The sequence below is a fragment of the Peromyscus eremicus genome, chromosome 6, assembly GCF_949786415.1.
Source record: "Peromyscus eremicus chromosome 6, PerEre_H2_v1, whole genome shotgun sequence".
Classification (NCBI taxonomy): Eukaryota; Metazoa; Chordata; class Mammalia; order Rodentia; family Cricetidae; genus Peromyscus; species Peromyscus eremicus.
The window spans coordinates 61,416,661-61,434,595 of NC_081421.1; the positions used below are offsets into that span (position 1 = coordinate 61,416,661).

Here is a 17,935-nt window from a genome sequence, read left to right on the forward strand (position 1 = left end):
CCTGGAGGGAATTTACAGTGTTGTAACTCAGTAGTATTTCTACATGCCTCACTAACGCCCACTTCAGTCTCTTGCTCAGAGGTGACTACATCTCTTGCTCTTAAAAAAAAATCTCTTGAGATTGTAAGATAATTACATCATTCCTTCCTTCCCTTCCTTTCCTCCTTTCAAACCCACCCACATATCCCTCTTGGTTCTCTTTCAAATTCATTTCAAATTCCCTTTTTTATTAATTGTTTTTACACACACACACACACACACACACACATGCAAGCACGCACGCACGCACACATGGATGCACACACACACACACACACACACACACACACGCACACACACACGCAGACAATCTGCTCAGTCTGTGTAATGGAAGGCGTTACCTGTATGGATGTTTTCAAGTCTGATCATTTGGGTATCGATAGACATGCTAACGTGGATAGGGTGGTGTGGGATGCGGCGGATGCCCAGGAGGCCTCAACCCTGCACGAAGAACTACAGGCAACTAAGGAATGCTCAGGGCAGGAGAAATAGTCTCCCTTGCTCTTTTGATGAAGCAAGATGGCTGGGCCAAATGGGGTTAAGATATTTACGAGATCTGAGGAGAGAAGATATCATATCATCAGAATCCTTTCCCTTTCCAGGTGAATTCTGGACATAGACATCAGCATTTCAGAGTACACAAAGCCTCCACTGGCCCTCTGCTTTCATGGGCAGCCTTGTTCACATACCAAGAAGCCCCCATTCTTTATTCCCTGCTTAGCTTTGGTCTAGGCAGCCCCCAGGTTTCTGCCTTTTGCTCCCTCGTTCATGATTTCCCTTCCATGTGGGGTGGTTTTTATTTGTTTGTTTTTGCTTTTTCCTTTCACGACAGACACTATCCTTCAGCTAGTAAAGTGGTACACGTATTCAACCACAGCACAGACACAAGGATCCCTGCAAGTTCAGAGCCACCCTGGTCTACACAGCAAGATCTTGTTTCGACAGCATCACAAGCAAAAGCCACCCCAAACCCCACTTTCCTCAAGGCCCAGCTGTGGTGCACAGCTCTCCCTGAGCTATGGTGGGACAACACACCTTTTCCAATGTCACCACCTGTCCTAGTCACTGTTCTACTGCTGTCAAGAGACACCACGACCACGACAACTCTCACAAAGGAAAACGTTTGTTTGGGGGCTTGATTACAGTTTCAGAAGTAAGTCCATGATCATCACGGTGGGGAGCATGGCGGCAGGCAAGCAGGTGCTGAAGTAGTAGCTGAGAGCTACATCCTGATCCACAAGCAGCAGGCAGAGAGAGACAGAGAGACAGAGACAGAGAGAGAGACAGAAAGACACACAGAGGCTCTGGGCTTCACTTGGGGTTTTGGTATCTCAAAGCCCACACCCGGTGGATTACTTTCTCCAACAGGGCCACACCTCCTCATCCTTTCAAATAGTGCCACTCCCTGGTGACCAAGCATTCAAATCTAGGAGCCCATGGGGGGCCATTCTCATTGAAAGCACTGCACTGACACTCTGTTCCCTGAAGCCACCTGTTTACTATTAGAGCCGCATACACATGTGTTTCATCTCCCCCTCAAAACTTCCCCACACATGTGGACCCCCTAGGGGTCTGGCACATGAAAGAATCTCAGGGAACTTTTCAATGAAATGCCTCTACCTGTCTGTTCCTTCTGTGGTCTCTGTCCCCCTTGAGCATCTACAACTGTCAGGTATTGTACTAGGAACACGTGGGTCTTTGTCATTACAATGGCCAAGGAGCATAACTTCTGTGTAGGGGAACTGAGTCAGAAGCCCCCAAAGGCACCCATCAAGTAGAGGTGGTCTCTGGATTCTGCCACTACCACACACCTTCTACTCCTGGACTCCACGGGCTGTGTGTTTGAGAGCCTGGCTTCCATCTCACATCCCAGCCTCGTGTTCTCTCCTCGGTTAACCGGAAGCTGCCTCTTGACAGCTGTCAGGATGTGGCTTGAGCAGGTAACTCAAGCGGTGGGGTCTTCAAAGCACAGGGAACTGACCAGCAAATCACTTCTAGGAAAAACTGCAGCCCGGAACTCTACCTGTTATCCCGAGCCTTCCTCTGCCCCGGCAGCCTGACAGATGCAGGGGAGTGTCACCTGTTAAGGCAGCTCTTCTCACAGGACTCTCCCCTTGCTCCCCACCTCACCTCTGCTCTGAATGGAGATAGAAGGGAAGGTGAAAGATGCTCACTCACACCTCTGGTCACAGAACGCTCACCTCAGGGAGTATACACCAGAGGTCACCCTTTGAGGATACGGGTGGAGGTCCCCCAGGCTGCCTTTCACTGGGCTCTCCTAAGTTGTAGTTGGGAAGTGGGACTGGTGATAGACCGCTGGGGTGAGGTGAGGTGTGGGGGGTGTCATCATAAATGGGGAAAATGATGTCTTTACAGTTCAGTTTGAGCACTCAGTAAAATCTAAAACATCCATTAAGAAAAGTGATTAATTAATTAAATAAATGCCTTTAATCCCAGCACTTAGGAGGCAGAGGTAGGTGGAGCTCCAGACTAACTTGGTCTACATAGCAAGTTCTAGACCAGCCAGGACTACACAGTCACACACACAGACACACACACACACAGACACAGACACACACACACACACACACACACACACACACACGAGAGACAGAGAGAGAGAGAGAGGTATGTGTGTGTGTGTGTGTGTGTGTGTGATATCACTGAAAAATTATTATTTTGAGGCAGGGTCTGTCTGTATCACCCTGGCTAGCCTTGAACTTGCAATTGTCCTGATCAGACTCCTGAGTGCTGGGATTACAGGCCCAAGGCAACACATCAGCTCTGGATAATATTACTATTACTAATATATTTTTATTAATTTTTTTTGAGACAAAGTCTTACTATGTTGCCTTGGCTGACCTACTACTCCCTATGTGGCTCAGTGTGGTCTCAAACTCCCAGCAATCCCCCTGCTTCATCTTCCCAATCCTCCTTCCGGCTGATGTTACAGGTATGAGCCACTACTTCTACCATTCCACACAGAAAAGAATCTAACACGGCTAGCCTTTATTTTTGTTGTTTGTTTGTTTGTTGACTTTAGATTGTTGATAACAAGATCCTGCTCCCTGTCACTCCGCCAGGCTCCAGCCTTTCCTTTCTGAGTCTCTATTCCAGAATCCTCAGAATTGTTTTATTCAAACTTGCCTGGGGAATAAATTCATAAAACATGTGAGGGGCCGCATTTCCTGGTCCACCTCCCCTTTCAACATGCATTTTTAAAGAGAACGGTAGCTAGCACTGGAACAATGCCTTCACCTTACATTATAAGAAGACATCTGAGGAAGAATGTAGAAAGACATTTTACAGCCCTGGAAATGATGCCTAGTCCAAGAGCCTGCAGGGCGACCTCCCATAATGCCCACAAGGCTCACATACATTCTTGGGCCATGGGGAACAGCTGCCTGCAAAGCTAACATGGTTCTTGAGAAGATACAGGAGTGAAATGTTGTGGCCACTGCTGGTTAAAACGGCTGTCCCTGGTTGTGATGAAATGGTTCACAGCTGTTTAGAATTCGGTTGTTGCCAACTCTGGTGGCGAGAGAATGGTTTCCAGAATGACTCCTACAGTTACAGCCAGGCAGTGCCGAGATGTGTGTATTGTAGAAGTGGGAATATGGCCTCTTGTGCTCGGGCCTAAGCACAGTGCCTGCTGTGTGTAGGGTTCTGACTCCACAGCAGTGGAGTTGTTCGTCATCGGCTGTAACACTGTGAGCAGTGTGTGTGGTTCCGTCCTGGCTGGAGTCTGCTCGATAAAGCAGTGAATGCACCCACAGGCACCCCGTGCACATGTCTCCACACACTTTCATGTGAAATTATCAGAAATCACTGACATTAAGAAGCGAATTGTAACATAAAACTCAGATTATCCCCTGAGAGATACTACATCAAGAAGATGAGATGGGTCTCTAACAGGCTCTGGGATTGCTTGGTAATATGGAAGAGGAATTTATATGCACACACTGGAAAATGTTTTAAATTTCTTGATTTGATGAAGAAAACAATCACAAAACTCCCAATGGACTGTTACCACTCTGGCAAACTAGTTACTGAATACTATCCTTTAAGCCAAGATTACTTAAGTATTTAGGATTACTTACTGCTTAAGAAAACCATGAAAGAAATCTTTAGCTCAATTAAAAAAAAATCCTGTAGAAGCTTTCCCTGCCCAAATTGGACAATTCCCAAAATACATGCTATTTATTACTAGCAGTAAATTCTAAAGTTGAAAGGCACTTTTAATGACTGTCAAGTTTTGATCACCCATGCTACAGGGAAACTAAATTATCCTTCTGTTCCCCCCTCAACAAAATCATTATGAAAAATTGGAATGCAGAGCCAAAAACTGGGGCAACTATAAGCATGTGGAGCAGTTGATTAATCAAATGTGTATGGTTTTCCTGAATTTTTAATAATTTTGATTTGCCTGCTTAAAAATTTCATAACTTGTTTTGACGCCTTTACTCATTTTTAAAATAAAATTTCACTTCTGCATTAATTTTGTATTGATGCATTGTCTTTTCCTGTATGGGAGAAACTCCTAACCACCGTAAACTCTGACTTTGCCCCTCTCCACAGCGTCAAGGGCCAGACAAGCTCAACACGCAGATGGTGGCACTCTTCTCCTAACCTGTGTGCCCACAGTTCCCAGGAGAGTTCCCTTTCTCTTGCTCTCCACAGCCCCATGCCCCTACTCTTGCAGAGGAAGAAGAACTGATGATACCAGGTGACCTGCTCAGTCTTATTCAGCCGGGAGGTTGCAGAGTCTGGGGCCACCCAGGTACCTGTTTCTGCCCTGTTTTCCTCCCTTTCCTCCATTCCAGACTCAAGTGCAAGATCCTCAGACTTTACACAATTTGTGCTTTCTAGGGTGCACCAAGGGCTTAGAAGGGGTGACTGACTCGCCAGGAGCCGCAGAGCTGACAGACAGAAGCAGGATTAGACCTGCAGTCTGCAAGTTTTCCCTTCCTGTGCCACCCAGCACTGGCTCAAAGCCAGGCGGTGGTTAAGGCAGGTGTCTCCCGCTGCAGCTTGGGGCCGGCGGGGCAGGCTGGGGACGGGTGAGACACGCCTTTAGAAGGTAGGTGCCTCCAGGGGACACAGCAGGAGCAGCAACTTAGCCTCCCCATTTTATTCTTTTAAATAAAGTAAGCCACAAAGGGCTGGGAGGGAATATTCCCAGCTGCAGAGGCCAGGAAGCTTGGGAGAAGGCCCCACGGATAATTCCCAGGCAGGAAGCTCTGGAACCAGAGAGCTTCCAAAACAGCTTTGCACAGGCCTTTCCCTAGAGCCAAGTGTGGTTCCAGTAAGACAGAGGGATAGAGCATGTGACCCAGGGAAGGTCCCAGGGTCTGCCGCTACCATCTGCCAAGTTTCTAATTCTCCTCTTGGTCTGTCACACTCACCTTAGCACAGTTCCACAGACCGGGGCCTAAATAATGCAAATCATTTGTATCAGTCTTTCTCTAGAGCAGTAGTTCTCAACCTTCCTAATGGTGAGACCCTTTCACATAGTTCCTCAGGTTGTTGTGACCCCCAGCCATAAAATTATTTTTGTCGCTACTCCGTAACTGTAATTTTGCTGCTATTCTGAATCATGATGTAAATATCTGATATGGGACCCCTGTAAAAGGGTCGTTCCATCCTCAAAGGGGTCATGACCCTCAGGTTGAAAAACGATTCTCTAGAGAAACTGAATGTATATGGGATTTATTAGAAGGCCTTACAGGCTGTGGCCCAGCTAGTCCAACAATGGTTGTCTACCAACAGAACATCCAAGAATCCAGTAGTTGTTCAGTCCATGAGGCTGGATCTACAGTCTACACTGGAATTCCAAAGAAGTAGGTTTTAATGCCAGTGAAGGAAAGATTTGCCATCAAGAGTGAGAGCAAGCAGGTAAAAGGAACAAGCTTCCTTCTTTTGTGTCCTTCATATAGACTGTCAGCGGAAGGTCTGGCCCAGATTAGTGGTGAATCTTCCCACCTCAAAGGATCTGGATTGAAAGTGGATGTTCCCACTTCCAATGATTTAATTAAGAAAAGAGTACCTCAAAGGTATACCTAGCCACCTGGGTTTTAGTTCATTCCAGATGTAGACAAGTTGACAACCAAGAATAGCCATCACACTATTGTTTCATAGTCAGGAGACTAAAATTCCTCCCAGATCAAGGTATTGACTAGGTTGGCTCCTCCTGAAGCTCCTCCCTGGCTCCTAGGTATGTGTTTTCTCAGTACCCACGTGGCCATCCCTACATGCCTGGGTCTTAATTTCAGCTGTCTGTATTGGATTAAGGTGCACCTTACTGACCTCATTTGACTTAGCACTCTCTAGAGACCGTGTTAGATCACAGACTCTCTAGCCGACTTTCTTTATCTCTCCAGAAGTCAGGTATGGCATCTGCAGCCTTTCTGCCTGGCTCCTTCCCACCTGCAGCTGTAGGAAGACCCAGTCCCCCTGATTCCTAGACCAGGGCAACTTTGCTTGATAACTTTACTTTTATTGGTTCCTTCCTGAATGTTAGAACATAGGCCAGGCTGGGCTAGACCGTTTGGAGTGGCATTTGCCTATCCTGCTCCTGGGAAATGAATAAGAATCAGAACTGTCTGAGTGTCCTCTCACTTGAAAGTCTGATCATGGCTACCTATAGCCAGAAGGCTCTTCTAACAAACCATGTCTGAAGGGTATTTTATGTCAGCATCCTTCCCCGCCCCCCCCCCCCAAGACCTTATTCCAAGTGCAGTCAGTTCTGAGATACTGGGAATTAACGTATGAATTTAGGTTTCAGCCTGTGAAACCTTCAGTGTGAAGGAGGTTAAAAGTGCATGTAGGGAGAACATGAACAGGATTCCTAAGAGGGTTGCTTCCTTTCTCATGGGAAAAGTGGTAGGAAGGGGAAGGCCCACTCAGAGACAGATATCCAGAAGTCTTATAAAACATCTCACCCAGAGGCCCACTCCACACTCCCACACACATCCTAAGAACTCCCGAATCTGGGTGTCCTGTGTTCCCTCCCATCCCAACAGGAGCTGCCAACTTGTGCTCCGTGGTCGCTTTTGCCTTCTCCTCTCTGCATTTCAGGCTGGTGGCTTTCTTCCTTGCCTGTCTATCCCACTGAATGAAGTCAGCCAACATCAGGATCTTTCTTTCAGGTATACAGACCAGTCTGCTGCTAAGTCCTGGAGATTGTGGGGCTAACTCTGGATTGGACGCTGACATCCACAAAGCTACCCTGTTGTATGGCTTTTTCTCCAGGCATAACAAGATGCCTTCTTGGAGGAGGGATTAACTTGGCCGGGCAGCTGTGCCACCTAGACAAGAACACAGTGATAGGCACGTTATGGCAATGGTAATGGAGCCGGTGACACTCCCCAGTAGGAGGAAGCAGGGGAGGGTCCAGTGGTCTTCATCTGGGATTGTTCTCGGATGCTTCCTCCACTCTACCCCACCCCCACCTTCACCACAAATCACCGGCCAGGTGCAAGTGATGTGTGGTGAAGATGGAGATGGTAGACTATTGTGACGCAGAAAGTTAATTGGAAGGGAGAGCCCATGGTGTAGCTGTCGTGAGGGTGCCATCCATGATGGGTGGGACTTTATGGTGACACTTTGGAGTCACCATGCTCCTTTAAGTACCTCTTCACCTATGTTCTAGAAGGAAATCCAGGAAACTCATTAGTCTCATCATCTTGGACTTGGATGAGGTCGTACTTTGGCCTGTCATTGATGCCCGTTGGGAGTGGATGGCAGGAAAAATTGAGAAAGCAGACTATCTCCTTTACTTTCCTTTTACACATTCAAGGTTTCTCGGAAGTGCCAGGTAAAAAGTTTCAGGTTTGAGGCTCAAGGGAAACACTGAACAGATTTCCTTTGGGTAAGAGATCTACTAGAAGAGTTATTAATGACATAGGCAGACAGCAGCATGGTAGAAGCTCCGGGACAAAGTCAGGCCCAGGTGACCAAGTAGACATTCCTTCTCATAGGTTTCAGAGGACGGGAGGGTGTTGACTGGTTGGTGTCAATTTGACACAAATTAGAGTCATCTGAGAGGAGGGAACCTCATTGAGAAAATGCCTCCATTAGAGGACAGGCCATGGTGGTGCATGTCTTTAATCCCAGACTGTGAATGCAGAGGCAAACACATCTCTGTGAGCTTGAGGCCAACAGCTGCTAATTAGGCAACCATATTGGCCTAGCCTCTAATCTTTCCTATTTTACGGGAAAACAAACACTAAGAAGAGTGTTTAGAATACAAATTTACAGAACTTGTCATTAACACTAGCAGTGACTGTATATAGGTAGCAGGTGTGTAGATGTAGAGCTGTGTGTGTGCACATATGGGTGTAAGTAGATGTGTGTTTGTGTGTGTGTAGCAGGTGTGTGTACATGCATACATATGTGTGTATGGTGTATGTGTGTGTGTGTGTGTGTGTGTGTGTGTGTGTGTGTAGGACAGAGGTCAGCCCAAGCTATTCTGCCTGAGCTACGTACTTTGTATTTATTTTGTTTTATCCATCTTGCTTTTTGTGCCTTTCACTAGGTCCTAGTGATTAGGATCATTGATGAGGATTAGGATCATTGATTAGGCTAGTCTGGTTGTCCATCATGTTCCAGGGATCTGCCTGTCTTCACCTTCCTGGCACTGGGATTGCAAGTGTGTCCCACTCATCTGTATTTTCACATGGGTGTGGGAACCCAAATCAGATTCTCAGGCTTGTGCAGCAAGCGTTTTCCCAACTGAGTCGCATTCCCAGCCTGGCCAGTAGTGATTTTAACAGTGCTTTAATAACACCCACGTGGCGTACCAGGGAGAGATGGGACTCCTTCATCTGTCTCCACACATTAAAATGATTGTGCTGCCTTTACTGCCATCCCTAGTACCTATCACAGCACAGTGTAAGTCAGAAAAGCAGATACCCAACAGCTATTTGTGGATTCAATGGCTGATGAAGAACAGAGAAACAGCACCGAGCGTGGAGACTCAGGAAGGAAGGAGGGGTTGCGCAATGTCTGGGCCAATTGGCATGGCTTCAGGATGGGGAGGGCCACACCCTCTCAATACCACAGCCTGAAGGGATCTGGCAACGGAGCTGAACCTAAGCAGTGCTTTCTTGGTAAGTGCTCTGTGGGGAGGTGTAATGTGTCTCTATTTAAAACCAATTTTCAGAGTTGGAATCCCTACTCTGAGAGGTTTCTGGCAGGACTGGGAAGCCATAACTTCAGAGAGAATGCAATAAACCAGAAATTTCCTCCCAGGTGAGCAAGCAACTCTTCAATGTTCTGAAGAGAACACTTTCTGGGACTTTGCTCATCCTGTAGCTGGTTTGAAAGTCATGTCTTCTGTTTGTAAGTGAAGCGCATTCCTGTTTGCTGCCTGTTCTCCATTCTAAAAGATGGGCTGAAGCCAAGGAAGAACACAGGCAATTTCACTTAGGACCGGGGCTGCTTCTGTATCCACGTGTGAATCAAGTAGCACTTAATGCTCTGGAATTTCACTGCTCACTGCCCGTGGTACACTAGATTTGGAGACTAGATCAGCTTGAAGAAAGGTTCATAGAGTGTAGGTGCCACAAATACAGATCATTTATTCAGTGAGTAAGGAGAAACTGAAATACATAAACAAGCTCTCCCTTTATGGACAATGCACAATAGACAAAATGATGAATAAATATGTATAGCCTGGTGGAGACTGAGGAGCTAGAGTAGAGAGAAATAAAGACTATTGAAATTGTGATGGATCACATATCGTCAGCTTGTTAGGATCTAGAATACAGCAAGCACTAAAGAGATGCCTCTGGGCACGTCTGTGAGGAATCATCTAGATTTTGTTAACTGAGACCGGAATCCTGAGTGTGAGCGACACCATTTTAAATATCGGGGTCTCAGATTAAATACAAATGAACAGAGCTGAGGACAAGCGTTCCTCCCTCTCTACTCTCTGACCGGGACACACTGGGACCAGTGCCCCCCCCCCCACTTCCCCCTTCCTTCTTGCCGTGGTGGCCTGTGTTCTCTGAAACTGTCAATCAGAATGATCCCACCCTCTCTGACGTTGTTCTTGGCAGGGATTGGCTGCAGCAATAACGTAAGTAACCAATATAGAGACGAAGGGCCTTTGCTGTGATAAACCTGACTGTGTTGTTCCTGAGCCTTTGGAAATCATTCGTGGAAGAAATGGGCAAGAGTTTGGAACATGGGGCTTGAAAAGCCCTAGCATGCTGTTAGCAGAGCTTGAGGACACTCTGGTGGGAGTTTTGAAGACCAGAATGGAGAGAAACAAGGACAGTAGAGGTTAGAGAGAAGAGGACTCTACTGCGTGCGTGCGTGCGTGCGTGCGTGCGTGCGTGCGTGCGTGCGTGCGTGCGTGTGTGTGTGTGTGTGTGTGTGTGTACCTGAACACGTGTGTCACGACATGTGAGTTGAGATCGGAAGACAACTTATAGGACTTAGCCTCTTTCCACTATTAGTTCATCCACTATCTGGGGATGAACTCAGGGCCTTTACCTGATAAACCATCTCCCGGGCTCAAATCTGGCTGCATTCTGCCTGCATCCTGAGAACTTAAATGAGGCTAAACACAGGAAAAATTGACTAGTGTGTGTGTGTGTGTGTGTGTGTGTGTGTGTGTGTGTGTGTGTGTGTGTGTGTGTGTGTGTGCAGTGAATCTCAAAACAGTACAGCACTCAGGCTAGGGCCTGGTCAGCTCCGAGGTGAAAGAGCAGAATGGAGGAGGAAGATGAGAAATGCTGAAAGAGCAGAATGGAGGAGGAAGATGAGAAATGCGCCTTTCGGTGAGGAAATAGTGTGAGCAAGTTTAGCCTTACAGATACACCAGGCTTGGAAGTAGCTGTAGTTGTTAAGGAGGTGACTGCCATTGAAGAGAAACATGGCATTTGGCCCTGGGACAACAGGAAAGGTGTTCTGAGGACATGATCCCACCCATTACAGGCTCCATCTTATGAACTTCCAAACCCGTTTGAGAGGAAAGAGCCCAAAATGAGAGGGCTACTGTGTTCCTCAAAGGTTCCTCCAGGGAAGCATTTCCTCGGGGTCAGCACAGAAGCTGAGGCAATGAGGCCCAGGGAGATCAGGTCCCATCCCAAGCATCAGCAGAACATGGTGGAACCGCACCATGTGGTACTGTTTTTTCAGGTATAGAAGATGCCGGATTGAGGGTGTCATGGAATCTTGCCTTACAATTCCACAGAACCGTCATTTTGTGACTCTGCAACTTACATAACTTTGGACAGTGACTAAACTATTGTTTATTATTATCAACTTCCTGGAACATACAGTGGAACTATTAACAGCATTTGCCTCATGGGGTTGTCATGTAGAGAAAACAAATCAATACATGCATAGATCACACAACATCTGGCACATAGTATATGCTCAATAAATGCCAGCTTTTCTAATTAGTAGATTCATACAATAAACTAGGACTTGGTGGGACGGGAGGTGGAAGACAGAGCTTTTTAGGTATGGAGGACTTGTATGCTTTATTAAGGATCCTGAAACTATTTCAAGGTTTTAGACTTGGGACCAACATAACCATATTAGTGTTTTAAGAGCCTCACCATGGTTGCATCATTAAAGAGAGCTACAGGTCGAAGAACTGGAGACTTCAGACAACCTGGTTGCATGTGAATCAACTTCTTCTCCGACCCTCTTTCTTCATTTGTTATATTAGCTCATTTTATTCTACATTGCTTACTTTTCTGTTGCTGTGATGAAACATCATGACCAAGGCAACTTAGAGAAGAAAGAAATTATCTTGGTTTGTGGTTCCGGAGGGATAAGGTTTTACAGGTGGTGGGAGAGCATGGCAGCAGGCAGCAGGCAAGGCAGGAGGAGGTGGCCTAGAGCTCACAGCTTGAGCTGCAAGTATGAGGCAGGGAGAGTAAACTGGAAGTGATGGGCAAGGCTGGACGCCTAAACCTCCCCACACAGTACCACCAACTGGGGATCAAGTGTTCAAACACCTGAGCACATAGGGAACGTTTCTCATTCAAACCACTACATTCCACACTGTGGCCTCTGTAGGCTCATGGCTGTATCATAAATATGTTTAACCAACTTCAAAAGTCCCCATAGTCTCTCATAGTCTCAATACTACTTAAAAGTTTCAAGTGAAAAGTCTCTTCTGAAACTTAAGGCAATTTCATAATTTTCACCCCCCCCATAAACTTAAAAAATTACATACTTCCACCCTATAATGGCACTGAATGTACTTTACTATTCCAAATCAAGGAATTGGGAGCATAGAGGAAATACTGGACCCAAACAAGACCAGAATCCAGTAGGCAAACATCAGATCCTGTGGCTCCGTGTCTGATGTTGGGGACTTTAATTTCAAAGGCCTTAGATTGTCCGGCTCCTTGAGCTTGGCTCCCTGCATATATATCCTTCTCTTGGGCAGGTTCCACTTCCTGTCTGCAGCTCTTCTGGGCAAATGTCTCATGGCTCTGGCATCTCCAACATCTTGGGGTCTCCACTGTAAGTCAGGCTTAGCTTTCATAGCTTCACACATTGGCTTCTCAAACCTCTTGCCCTCTCAGGGTCTTCACTCAAGGGTTACCCTACCACACAGTGCCTGGCCTCAGTGGCTCTCTTGAAACTGTGTAGGAAGATTCTATGACGCCCCCCCCCCCTCCTCCACACTTTACGCTAGCATCCTTCGTGAGTCCAAAACCAGCACGGTGTGGACAGCACCGCGGCCTTTTATCTCCAGCTCAGGATGGATACTCAGCCCCCTAGAATCTCATTGGCGGCAGCTCTTCTACTCAGTCTCCTGTTAGAAGAAGAAAGTGCCTTAGGTTCTCTCTCACAAGCTGGGCTGGGTGAGGTCTTGCTCGAGGGCACTCCTCTTTGTCCAGTGCTGAAGTGAAGGCTTTTCCTTAATGGTTTTGATCTTATCTCTTCTAGCACAAGCCTTGGCTGAAACATTAAGTTTCCTGGTGCCTTTTTTTTTTTTCATCTTCAAACTGTACATTTATATTTCTTTCTGATTCCTTTGCTCTTTCTCATTGTATAACCTCTATAACAGCCATGATAATAACCATACTAGAGTTGGTGAGTTGGCTCAGCAGTTAAGAGCACTCACTGGCTGCTCTTCCAGAGGACCTGAGTTCTGTCCCTGGCACCCACACAGCAGCTGACCACTGTCTATACCTCTAGTACCAGGGGATCTGATGCCCTTTTCTGGCCTCCAAGGGCAATGCATGAATAGACACATAGACACACAGGCAGGCAAAATACCCATACACATAAAATAAAAATAAAGGTTAAGAAAAACCCATAGAGTCAATATTATGCAGCCTTGAAATCATTCCTGACAAACAAATTAGTCCATTACTTTTAGATTTAGCCTTAGGCAAGTTCTTCTTAGGACGAGGGCAGAAGGCACCTAGATTCTTTGCCAAAATATCACAAGAATGGCCTCCAGCTGAGTTCCCAACATTGTTTGCTGCTGAAACCTTTTGAGCAAGATCTCCCTAGTCTGCATAGCTCTGGGCACTGTCAACTTCCAGGCTCCTACCAAGCTCTTCAATCTCTGCTTACAGCATGCATACAAATTATTGGTTTTTTTGAAACAGGGTTTCTCTGTGTAACAGCCCTCGCTGTCCTGGGACTCATTTTGTAGACCAGGCTGGCCTTGAACTCACAGAGATCTGCCTGCCTCTGTCTCCTGAGTCCTGGGATTAAAAGTGTGGGATACCACATCCGACCAAAAAAAAATTAAATTCTTAAATCATTTCAATCAAAAATACAAAACCTCTTAGTTAAAATGAGTCTAATATTCATTGCAGTTTCTAACAATTTGTAACTCACAACTCAGTTAGCTAACTAAAAGTATTTTTGAGCATTGTCAAAATAGTATCTTCAGCAGGAAAAAAAAAAGTGTTGTTCTGTGGAATAAATAAAATAATAGCACAAAGTCCTACTACAGTGCATGGCATACAGTAAAAAGCAAATGCCTGTTTTGATTTTGATATCAGAAGCTTTGTACGGCAGAAGGAAAAAAGTCCCCAGTTTATTCATCTTGGTGGCCTGTGCTATGACCAGTGTCAAACCATCTTATTTTTCTTGGCTTCTAGAAACACATTAGGGACAGACGAACTGGTTCATGACCTGTCGTATCACTATCATACCTTCCTACCCTGCTTTTCTAACCTCCACATTGCTCAGTTCACCCTACTCCACAGCCAGATCCCGACCTCCCATAAAGTACCATCTCCAAGCTAAAAGCAGGGTGTGTAAACACCTGTTTTGCTTAGCACACCCTTGCTCCTGGCAGAGACTGTTGAATGTCCTGAATGAAGAGCTGACTGATGCTCGCACAGTGCTGAAATCTTGCCAAGGTGTGAATAAGTGTCCAATTATGAGACAGGAAATCATGTTTCCCTTCTCTTCCACCACCTAGGGCTTACTTAGGCAGAGCAGGCCAGGCTGTGACTTGTGGGCCCCAAAGTACCCCCTAGACAATCTAAACAACAATCAGCTCGTTGAGTTTATGATCCCCCACGCACCTGATGAAAGAGGCATGGGGCCTTGGCACAAGTCGCTCAAGGCACACTGCCCAGCCCCGGGGCGGCACCTCCAGGAGTCATCTGGAGATGAGCATCCTCCACAGCTTTCTTCCTCCTGCTTCCTTTTCGCTGACGCAACAGCACAGCCACAGGAACAGATGTTCCTGGCCTCTGGGAAGGTGTCAGAGGCCCTGACCCCATGACAAGACCCTTCCCTTCTTCCTTGAGTCTTGTTATTTTTCTGTGGCTAGGGTAAAACACCACACCCAAAGTCAACTTAAGAAGAAGAGAGTTTATTTTGGCCCCCGGTTCCAGAGGGTTAAGAATTGATCATGACACACAGAGCAGTATGGCTGCCAGTAGCAGTGGCAACGAGAGCAGGAAGCTGAGGGATCAGAACTTGAACCATAGGCATGAGTCAGACACTGGAAGTAGGGTGGGGCTCCGTGGGAACTCTCCCAGACTGCTCCGGGCAGTCGGCACGCTTCCTCCAGTCAACTGGAGAGCAAGTACCGGAGCCTAGGGAGGTTTTTCTCATCCAGACCATCACACTCGGCCACTGGAACCCAGGTGATGATTCGTGCAGCACCAGGTCAAGGAGCTGATACAGGAAAGCTGTGAGCTGGGCATGAGGTCGCCTGAGAAGAGAATCAGAGAGATCAGAGAGTCGAAGGTTTCTGGCCCAGGCCTGAGCTTCTAGATTGTATTATTCATGCTCTAGTCCTGAGGTTGATAACTGAAGTCTGAGGTTGGGAGGGGGGTGATCTGTACATGTGTACAGAGGGGATAGAAGATGGCAGCACGTCAGGTAGGCCTGCTTTGCCACCCGCTACCAACACCTGCTTCTAGCTGAAGGTATTGTTGGAAATGATGCTGAGAGGAAGGATGCTGTCTCAGAAAACGTTAGCTGGTGAAGTGGAGTGTGTGTGTGTGTGTGTGTGTGTGTGTGTGTGTGCATGTGTGTGTGTGCACGTGAGTGCATGCATGCACATACATATACTCACATGCTCAAGTGTATGCATGTGTTTGTGAACATGACTCACTCCTTATTTTTCAGCCTTTAGTAGCCACTTCCTCTGGAATACCTCTATTACTGCTACGGATACTGACGAGGGTACCAATAGCTCATAAAGCCCCAGGCACTCGCTATGTCTGAGTGGTGCTAAGAGTGCCACATGGGTTATCTAATTTAATCCTCTGAAATATCCATTGCGACTATGACCTCTGTTTCAGAGCTAAAGAAATGAAAGAAAAGATGCTTTTCAATATCTTGGTTAGCTCTGGCTGTGCAGTAAATGCTATCAGCAAAACAGGCTGGTCTCTGCAGAGAGTACTTTCCTAGCCTGTGGATGACTAGTCTCTTGAAATGTCCTCTTCTACAGGTGAGCGTGGAATCATCTTAAGGCACTTACCCTATCCCAGGGGCAGCAGTGGTGGTATGGTAGGAGTAGTGTAGTAGCAGCAGCAGTAGTAGTATTTCAGTAGAAGTGGACACTGGAAGCTGAATATTAAAGAGTGAGTCATGTCCACTTTAAATCTGACCACACTGACAACTAGAAGTCTAACACACCAGTTTGCAGTCTACAGAAGTCAATGAGTTCACAGAGTTACACAGAGCAGTAGAATTGGATACAGATATTTCTCTCCCCTAGCTTTTCTCTTTCCTTCCAGGTTAGAATTTTTTGGTCTCAGTTCAACTCACGGACTCACTGTGCTAGCAAAACCAAGAATGGAAGTGTTCCCTCTAATCAGAAATTCAAGGAGCCAGGTGGGCTTGCCCCACTTCAAGAACTGACTTAGAGGCTCACTCGATGAACTGGAATAAGTCTGTAATGGTGCCGATCACAATGCACCCTCCACCCCCGTCTCCTTCCCTTCAGGTACACTTCTGTGTTTGGCTTCCTAGTGTGTATCAGAGAACCCGAGACCCATGGGTGTTCCCACATTTGCAATGAATGAATGTGGGAAGGAAAAGGTCCCTGAGCCGTGCAGTACTACCTGATAGGACAAATCCAGGAGTTAGATCAGCTCAGCTCATATTTGACTCCACATTCTTGTGAGGTGATGTAGTAGAAGTTTTCCTGTGTCCTGCCTGGTCCCGTAGCTGCTCAGACCCAAATAAACATACAGAGGCTTATATTATTTTCAAACTATATGACCTAATGGCCTGGGCTTCTTGCTAGCTAGCTCTTACATCTTAAATTAACCCGTTTCTATAAGTCTATACTTTGCCAGTGGCTTGTGGCTTACCAGTACTTTACATCTTGCTAGCAGTGTTTCCTCTGCTCTGTCTTTCTCCTTCCTCTCTCTCTCTCTAGTTGGAATGTCCCACCTAACCTTATTCTGCCTCACCATTGGCCAAACAGCTTTATTTACCAACCAATCAGAGCAACACATATTCACATCATACAGAACATCCCACAGCAAGGTGATGTCATAGTTATTGTTCTATTGCCATGAAGAGACACCATGACCAAAGCAACTTATAGAAGAAAGCATTGAATTGGGGGGTTTAATCAGGTTCAGAGGGTGAGTCCATTTTCATCATAGTGGAGAGCACAGCAGCAGGCAGGCAGGCATGGCGCTGGAGAAGTAGCTGAGAGCCCACATATGACCTGCCAATTGCAGGCCAAGAGAAAGACACTGTGCCTGGCATGGACTTTTGAAACCTCAAAGCCCACTCCCAGTGATACACCTTCTCCAACAGGGCCACACCTCCTAATTCTTGCCAAACAGTTCCACTCCCTGGTGACTAAGCATTCAAATATATGAGCCTATGGGGCCATTCTCATTCAAACCACCACAGATAACATGAGAGGGTTGCCTGTTTCTTGTAACCTTATTTCTGAGGGGCTCTGCCAGGTAGCCTGTCACCTGGAGAGTCTGCCCACCTGATGGGAAGAATTTGTCTCACTCTGTGCAGCTCTCAGCAGTAAATCAGCAGGTCTAAGGGATTTACCCCCAGTAGCATTTCACCACTGGAAACCAATGAATAATCTATAAAACCCATTAAGAACATGCAGAATTATGTACTTGTGAGAACTTTCTGACAGACCCGAAGCTTAGTATCTTTTATCCTCAAGTATTAGTCAGGGTTCTTTAAAAAAAAAAACAGAACTGACAGAATGAATATATACACACATATAAAAAGGGGATTGATAGGTTGTGGTTCAGCTAGTCCAATAATGGCTGTTTCCCAATGGAACGTCCAAGAATCCAACAGTTGTTCAGCCCATGAGGTTGGATGCCTCAGCTGGTCTTCAGGATACGTCAGAATCCCGAAGAAGTAGGCTCTTACATCAGTAAAGGGATGCCTCCGCAGCAGAATATATGAAATTGTCTGTGAGAATCAGGGCAAGCAGGCAAAAGCA

The 17,935-nt window shown here is 46.4% G+C and overlaps 1 long non-coding RNA gene across 1 annotated transcript; it reads right to left on the reverse strand.

Moving 5' to 3' along the window:
• Positions 1–14,874: 14,874 nt before the first annotated feature.
• LOC131912484 (uncharacterized) lies at positions 14,875–16,918 on the reverse strand. The gene is made up of 4 exons (XR_009379646.1): positions 16,815–16,918; positions 16,563–16,668; positions 15,977–16,065; positions 14,875–15,202 (listed from the first exon to the last, which is right to left on the reverse strand). It is a non-coding gene; the product is annotated as an uncharacterized LOC131912484 (long non-coding RNA).
• Positions 16,919–17,935: the final 1,017 nt, after the last annotated feature.